This window comes from Dasypus novemcinctus, chromosome 1 (assembly GCF_030445035.2).
Source record: "Dasypus novemcinctus isolate mDasNov1 chromosome 1, mDasNov1.1.hap2, whole genome shotgun sequence".
Taxonomy (NCBI): Eukaryota; Metazoa; Chordata; class Mammalia; order Cingulata; family Dasypodidae; genus Dasypus; species Dasypus novemcinctus.
The window spans coordinates 18,680,050-18,688,443 of NC_080673.1; positions in this window are offsets into that span (position 1 = coordinate 18,680,050).

Genomic DNA, 8,394 nt, shown 5'->3' on the forward strand with positions numbered 1-8,394 from the left:
AGTTGATGCAGACAAGGCATTTGACAAAATACAGCACCCTTTCTTGATAAAAATACTACAAAAAATAGGAATTGAAGGAAACTTTCTCAACATGATAAAGGCCATATATGAAAAACCCACAGTTAACATTGTACATAATGGCATAAGACTGAAGGCTTTCCAAATGAAGGTCAGGGACAAGACAAGGACGTCCATTGTTACCACTGTTGTTCAATGTAGTGCTAGAGACTCTAGCTAGAACAATCAGGCAAGAAAAAGAAATAAAAGGCATCCAAATCAGAAAGAAAGAAGTAAAACTTTCACTATTTGCAAATGATATGAGCTTATATCTAGAAAGTCCCAAAAAATCTACAACAAAACTGGTAGAGCTAATAAATGATTTCAGTAGAGTGTCAGGATACAGATCAATATGCAAGAATGGGTGGTCTCTCTATAAAATAATAGCATGCAATCAGAGGAGGAAGTCGGGAAAAATTCCTTTTACAATAGCAACTAAAATAATCATATATTTAGGAATAAAACTTAACCAAGGATGTAAAGCACTTGTATTCAGAAAACTATAATGTATTGCTAAAAGAAAGTTAAAGAGACCTAAATAATTGGAAGAACACTATGCTCATGGATTGGAAGACTAAATATCATTAAGATGTCAATTCTATCCAAATTGATATACAGATTCAATAGAATCCCAATAAAAATTCCACCAATATTTTTTAAACAAATGAAAAATGCAATTATCAAATTTTCTGGATGGGTAAGAAGCCCAGAATAGCCAGAAACATCTTAAAAAGGAAAAGTGAAGTTGGAGGTCTCTCACATCAGACTTTCAATCATATTATGAAGCTACATTGGTAAAAACAGCATGGTACTGGCATAAAGACAGACACATAGACCAATGGAACCCAACCGATGGTTTAGAAACAGACCCTCACATCTATGGCCAAGTGATTTTTGACAAGCCTGCCAAACCCACCCAGCTGGGACAAAACAGTCTGTTCAACAACTGGTGTTGGAAGAACTGGACATCCATAGCCAAAAGAAAGAAAGAAGACCCTTATCTCACAGGTTATACAAAAATTAACTCAAAATGGATCAAAGACCTAAATATAAAATCAGTTACCATAAAGCTCCTAGAAGAAAATGTAGGGATACATCTTCAAGACCTTGAGGTAAGTAGAGGTAAGAAACCCTTACACTGAAAGCACAAGCAATGAAAGAAAATGTGGATAAATGGGACTTCCTCAAACTTAAACACTTCTGTCATCCAAAGGACTTCATCAAGAGGGCGAAAAGGCAGTCCATCAATAGAAGAAAATATTTGGAAACCACATATCCAAAAAGGGTTTGATTTTCATCCTACATAAAGAGATCATTCAATTCAACAATAAAAGAGCAAGTAATCCAATTTAAAAATGGGCAAAAGACTTAGCTAAACATTTCTCCAAAGAGGAAATACAAGTAGTCAAAAAGCACATGAAAAAATGTTCCATATCACTAGCTATTAGGGAAATGCAAATCAAAACAATAATGAGATATCATCTAACACCACATAGAATGGCTATTATTAAAAAAAAACAAAAACAGAAAACAGTAAGTGTTGCAGAGATTATGGATAAATAGGAACACTCCTTCACTGTTGGTGGAATTGTAAAATGATGCAGCCTCTGTGGAAGACAGTTTGGCAGTTCCTCAGGAAGCTAAACTGATATGACATGATCCAGCAATTCCTCTACTAGAAATATATCCAGAAGAACTAAAAACTATGACATGAACAAACATCTGCACACTGATGCTCATAGTGGCATTATTCACAATTGCCAAAAGATGGAAACGATCCAAGTGTCCATCAACCAATGAATGGCTACACAAAATGTGGTATATGCATACAATGGAACAATATGTTGCAGTAAGAAGAAATGAAATTGGGATACATATTATAACATGGAAGAATCTTGAAGACATACTAAGCAAAGTAAGCCAGGCACAAAAGGACAAATATTGCATGGTCTCATTAACATGAACTGAATTTGAAAAATAAACAGTGTAGTTAAAACCCAGAGTACAGGTTATTAGCAGATAAGAGGGTGAAAAGAACTACTAATGCTTAGTGTATGTAGAAGTATTAATTAACTTGACTGTAACAGTGTGGAAATGGATAGAGTTGATGGTAACACATCATGGTGAGTAGCAACTGGTTTATAAATGGGATTGTGGATGAAAAGGGTAATTCAGGAAAGTAAATGTCAATTGAAAGAAGGCTAGAGTAATCCAGGGTCTGAACAACATAGTGAACCCAGAGGTGAATGGGAATTGTGGTTGAGGGTACACATGCCAGAGGGTACAAATGCTTCTGTGAGCTAGAGCAGATGTACATCACTATTGCAGGGTGGTGTGAATGTGGAGAAGCATGGGAGAACTACAACTGGTGTGATGTATAGACTATGGTTAACAGCAATATTATAATATTCTTACATCAATGCCAAAGATGTACTGTGTTGATAATGGAGGTATATGGAAAAATCTTGCCAAATGTATGCTATGGACCATAGTTGGTGATAATAGTTTGATGCTATTATCTCATAATCTGTAACACATATTCCACCACGGTCTGGTGTGTTGGTGAATGGGAATTCTAAACATGTGTATGATTGGTTTGCAAGTTTACAACCTCTGTAATAAAAATATATTTTAAAAAATAGGGTGAATTGTGGGAAAAATACACCAAATGTAAGATAGGGACTATAGTTAATAGTAAGATTTTGACAATGCTTTCACATTGTTTGTAACAAATGTTTCGCAACAATACAAAATGTTGATGGAGGGGTGATATATGAGACCCCTATATGATGTTATGTGTGTTTATTTTTGTAAGTTCACAATCTTTACTATCCACTTATTGTTTATGCATGTTAATGTATGACTGATACACTTCAATAAAAATATATATTTTTTAAAAAAGGTGTTTTTGTTTTAATGGTGAAAGCCATAGGACAAGAAATAAATAACCAACCTGATAACTTTAAAGAGTATTAGAAGATACATCAATCAAATAGAAGATCAAACTGTTGCCTCAACCACAAGAGTTAATGATAATTATATACCAGTTATAGAAACTGAATATTAATATCAGAATTCATTAGATAATTTTTATAGATTTTCTTTTTTTTTTTTAAAGATTTATCTTATTTATTTCTCTCCCCTTCCCCCCCAGTTGTCTGTTCTCTGTGTCCATCTGCTGCGTGTGTTCTTCTTTGTTGTTGTCAGCAGCACAAGAATCTGTGTCTCATTTTGTTGTGTCATCTTGTTGTGTCAGCTCTCCATGTGTGCAGCACCATTCCTGGGCAGGCTGCACTTGCTTTCACGCTGGGCGACTCTCCTTACGGGGCGCATTCCTTGCACGAGGGGCTCCCCTATGCCGGGAATACCCCTGTGTGGCAGGGCACTTCTTGCGCGCATCAGCACTGCGCATGGGCCAGCTCCACACGGGTCAAAGAGGCCCGGGGTTTGAACCGTGGCCCTCGCATGTGGTAAACGGACGCCCTAACCACTGGGCCAAGTCCGCTTCCCTTTTATAGATTTTCATGTTAAAATATACAAAACCAAGAAAGTATAATCTTTCAAATCATGTGATTAATCTTTTTCACAAAATGAATGTTTCTCTTTATGATGTTTTCACATACATATATTATCAAATACTGGTATGTGTTTCTACATTTACACACAACATAAATACAGCAATGTTTATAGTATGTATAGATAATATATTTTATATACTGACATATATTGTGTAGTCTATAGAATTTGTTATTGACAAAGCTAAATTCTGTCAAGTATATTAAACTTTAAAATGCCCTTTTATAAATGAAGTAAAAACTAGGTATAGCTTTGTATTAGCATTTGGTTAATTTTTTCTGTCATGATAGTCATCTTAGAAATCATATGTCTTTAAATGATTGTATTTGCTTCTTAAAATGCTTTTTATTTATCACTAACTTAATATTCATATTTTAGGAATTTTCTTGGGAAAATAAATATATTTACTATATTGTAAAGGAAGCCACAGTTTTTCTGTATTTAATTTTCTATCATCTGGCATGAGAGATGTATATAAATAACCTTGTTCTAATAAGTTCCCTAAAGGAAATATAGGCTGTAACATCTAATTCCAGGTCTATCCTGGCAAACACCTTGCTTATGTTAGAATATACGAAGATTATTTTTATAACCCTAAAACCAAGGCAAGCTTTTAAAAATCCTGTCTGTATGCAGACAGGATAAATAAAGTACTTTCATATCCAATTATACACACAGAGTCCCATTTTCAAAAATATATCATTGTCATTATTTAAGCAAAGCATCAGTGAACAGCATTCATTACTTCACAAGGAAAAAGGCAAATTCAAAACCAGAACTATTTGAAAAGTGGAAGAAAAGGTGGTGCTCAAATTGAAAAGCCAGTGACATATAGAAAGTGAAAATGTCATATATTTATATTAACTTCTATTTATATATAGCTTGTGTGTGTAGAATACAAATTACTTTAGACTAAATTACTGTAAACATTATGTCATGTTTTCTATATATATATTTGTAAAGTTGCATGTACTCCACTATTATCACAGCAGTCATTAAAAAAATTGGTAAAGATAGGTTGTGAAAAAATTATTCTTTTTACATATATGAGATAAAGTGCTGATTTTCATTTCTTGATCACAAAGACCTTAGAGTCACTTGAGAAAATACGTGAAGCAGTCTAGAAAGCCATAATATCATTAATTCAGTCCGTAGTTACTTTGGAATATTCTTTACCAAATATTGGTATTCGGTAAAGAATACGAGCTGGTATTCTCTTCCTGAATTTCAGTTTGTATTTGCAAGCAAAAAATAAGTTAATTGTTCTAGAGTGAACACTGATAAAATGCATAGGTATGTCATTTTTCTGTACACTAATTACCCAGCTAGATGTTAGAATTTATCAGACATCATAAATTATTTTGTATTTACTTGTACACATAAATCAATTCATTTGTAGGTCTGTTTTCTCACTTTAAACTTCTCCTCCAGGCACTATCTTCCTCAGAAATAGAATACTTAGAATACTGATGCCAAAATGCACATAAGCAATACATTCACTTAGTGTGGCTAAGCATAATCTAAACTAAAAATCAATAATATTTAGTTTATGATAAGCATTGCTTAAAATTGCTTAAATGAATTCTTATAAAATTATCATTCTTTAGTGTAGAGTAGTAGATTGCATTCTTCCAAAAAGTAAGCCCACTGATTTGTTAATTTTCTCTATAATAAATAAACATCTGCTCTTTCTGAAACACCATTATAGGTAATAGCCAAAAAGACATCACTGTGAATTGACAATTAGCATCCAAATTAAGGACCATATTGCAAGTTTACAAAAGGCTATAAAAAAAAAGTTGGAAAAAATCAAATAACTAATAAATATTTAAAAGTATTTAAATACAATTGAATATTTTTTACTTGAATAGAGGAAGCATAGTTTATTAATCTGAAAGTGGGCAAGTTAGTGGTCAGTGTTGGCTTTCAAAGTGAAGTGATGATTCCAGCCCTATGTCTCCAAAACATAAAGTTAACTATGTAGAGATGGGTCTGGGGTTGTGCACGTGCAAAGTTCTTAGCAGTGGAAACTACTGCTTAAAAAGGGAATTATATAATGTACATGTCTTGATCTGCTTGATGAAGATATTATGCATAAATAAAAATAATGATATAAAATTTCTGATAAGGTTAAGATAGAGGATAAGAACATGAAAAACAAGGATTAACGGTTTCAGATAAGTAACTCTGAAGATTCCAGTTCATTCTATACTCTATCTCTTACAAGGTCATTAGGCTTATAAAAATCATTTACCTTCCCAGTTTTTCAATCTATTAAATGTGATAATAGTGTGATAATTAAAATTCCTCTTTAATAAGAGTAGTGTGTGAATTATGTTGCATCATTTCTGGCATGCAATTATATATATATTTGTATTACCATATATAGTCAATGACATATTATAGATTTGTATAGATAGATATAGGTATAGATGCAGATATAGAGGAGAGTCATCATTACCATGATATTGGGTTCATTTAAGCTAAAAGGGAAAATAGGTGAAAAAGTAATAAGGATATTTATTTCAAGTAGTATTCTTTAGTAGGTCATATCCTAAGTTTCTAGTTCACATCTGACCTCCAAAATGACAACTGATTTTTCACAATATCTATATACTCTCAGGCAGCAGGAAATATAATTGGATTCATGACTCTTTGTTCCAAATAGACAATTTAGGAGTGATTTCTAAACTGGAGTGCCTTGTTTAATGCTTAGGTATAGTGCTAACCAGTTATTTAGTTTCAGAAATATTTCCAGACAGTCCAGATAGAGGCTCTACTCCATGTTCTTTGAATGTAACAGATGAAAACTTCAAATATGTACATGGAAGATGGAATCATTTTTCAATTTCACACATATTATTCATGGTAAAATGCTAATGAATTACTGCATCCTCATTTATAAGTTTGATAAATTAAATATAAATCGTACTAAATAATATTTAGAGATAAAATAGAGGAAGGAAGGGAGGGAGGAAGGAAGGAAAAAGAAGGGAGAGAGAGAAGAAGGAGATTAGGAAGAAAGAAAAGCAGAAAGAACTTTGACAATGTTGTCCTCGGAGATTAAAACCTTACTGTGTTTTTGGATTTTATACGATCAATGAAAAAAGATAACTTTACTTTTATTTCTAAAATATTTTTTAAAATTAATTTCCTGAAATATAATCTTGCTTTTTGAAGTAACGTGAGCCCATATTCCAACATGACTCGTGTACTTATAAGACAGGGAGAGGAAACAGTGTCGGTGAGAGCACCACGTGATGACTGCCAAAACCAGGTACCACAGATGGTACTTTCTGGCTCATAAGAGAAATTCATTCTACCTTCCTTCCTTCCTACCCCCATCCTCCCTCTCTCCCTTCTTTTTCCTTCTTTCTCCTCCCCCTCCCTCTCTTTCTTTCTTTTTCTTTCTCTTTCTTTCTTTCTTTCTTTCTTTCTTTCTTTCTTTCTTTCTTTCTTTCTTTCTTTCTTTCTTTCTTTCTTTCTTTCTTTCTTTCTTTCCTTTCTTTCTTTCTTTTCTTCTTTCTTTCTCTTTCTTTCTCTTTATTTTTCTTTCTTTTTCTTTTTCTTTCTTTTTTCTTTCTCTTTCCTTTTTTCCTTCCTTCCTTCCAACATCCCATCCTCCCTCTCTCCCTTCTTTTTCTTTCTCTTTCCTTCCCTTCTTCCCTCCCTTCCTCCCTCCCTCCTTCTCTCCTTTCCTTTCTTCTCTTTCTTCTCTTCATCCTTCCTTCCTATCTACTTCCCTCCCTCTCTCCCTCCTTCTCTCTCTTTTCAGGTTATTGAGGTGTACTTTACATATACTAAAATTCACTAATTTAAACGTGTGATGGTGAATCTTGACAAATGCATACAGTTGTATATTCACCAGCACAAAGAAGCTATAGAACACTCACTTCACCTCAGAACATTCCCTTCTGACCCTTTCAAATAACCCCATCTCCGCCTAAGTCCCCAGAAAAGGCTGCTATAATTTTTGTCACTATAATTTTGTCTTCTCTAGAATTCTATGTGTTTGGAATCTTCACCAGTTTCCTCAGTCTGGATTCTTTCACATGGCACAAAGCTTTAGCTTCGTCCAAAATGTGAATGAACTACATTATAATTTGTTTTAGGAGGCACTGGGGATTGAACCCAGGGCCTTATATATGGGAAGCAGGTGCTCAACCATTGAGCTACATCCACTCCACAAAACTACATTAATTTTAATTGCTGATTAGTATTCTATTTAGCGCATTGTTCATGCATTCCCTTGATGATGGACATCTGGTTTGTTTCTATTGGAGGACTGTTTTATAATCAGTTGCAATGAACACTAATTAGTAAGATTTTTACGGGCATATACTTGCAATTTGGGGGGCAGTAATACATAGGAGTGCAATGTAGGCAAGTGTAGTCATTCCACATTCCATTAACAATTGATAATGAGAGTCTTCTTATTTTTAGCCATTATATCATATGTATAATGTTAAGTCATTACAATATTAATTTGCATTTATCTAATGAGTAATGGTATTGATCATCCTTTCCTGTGCTGTATATTATTGGTATATATCTTCCTTGCGAAAGTTCAAATACTTTTACTCTTTTAAACTGAGTAATTCATCTTCTTATTGAATTGTATTTTTTCAAAATGTTTTTAGAAACAAATAATTAATCAGATATGTTTCACAAACATTTAACCCAGTCTGTGCCTTGCCGTTGATTTTTTTATACAGTGTTTTTTGAAGCACAGGAGTTGCAAACTTGATAAACTTGCTTATT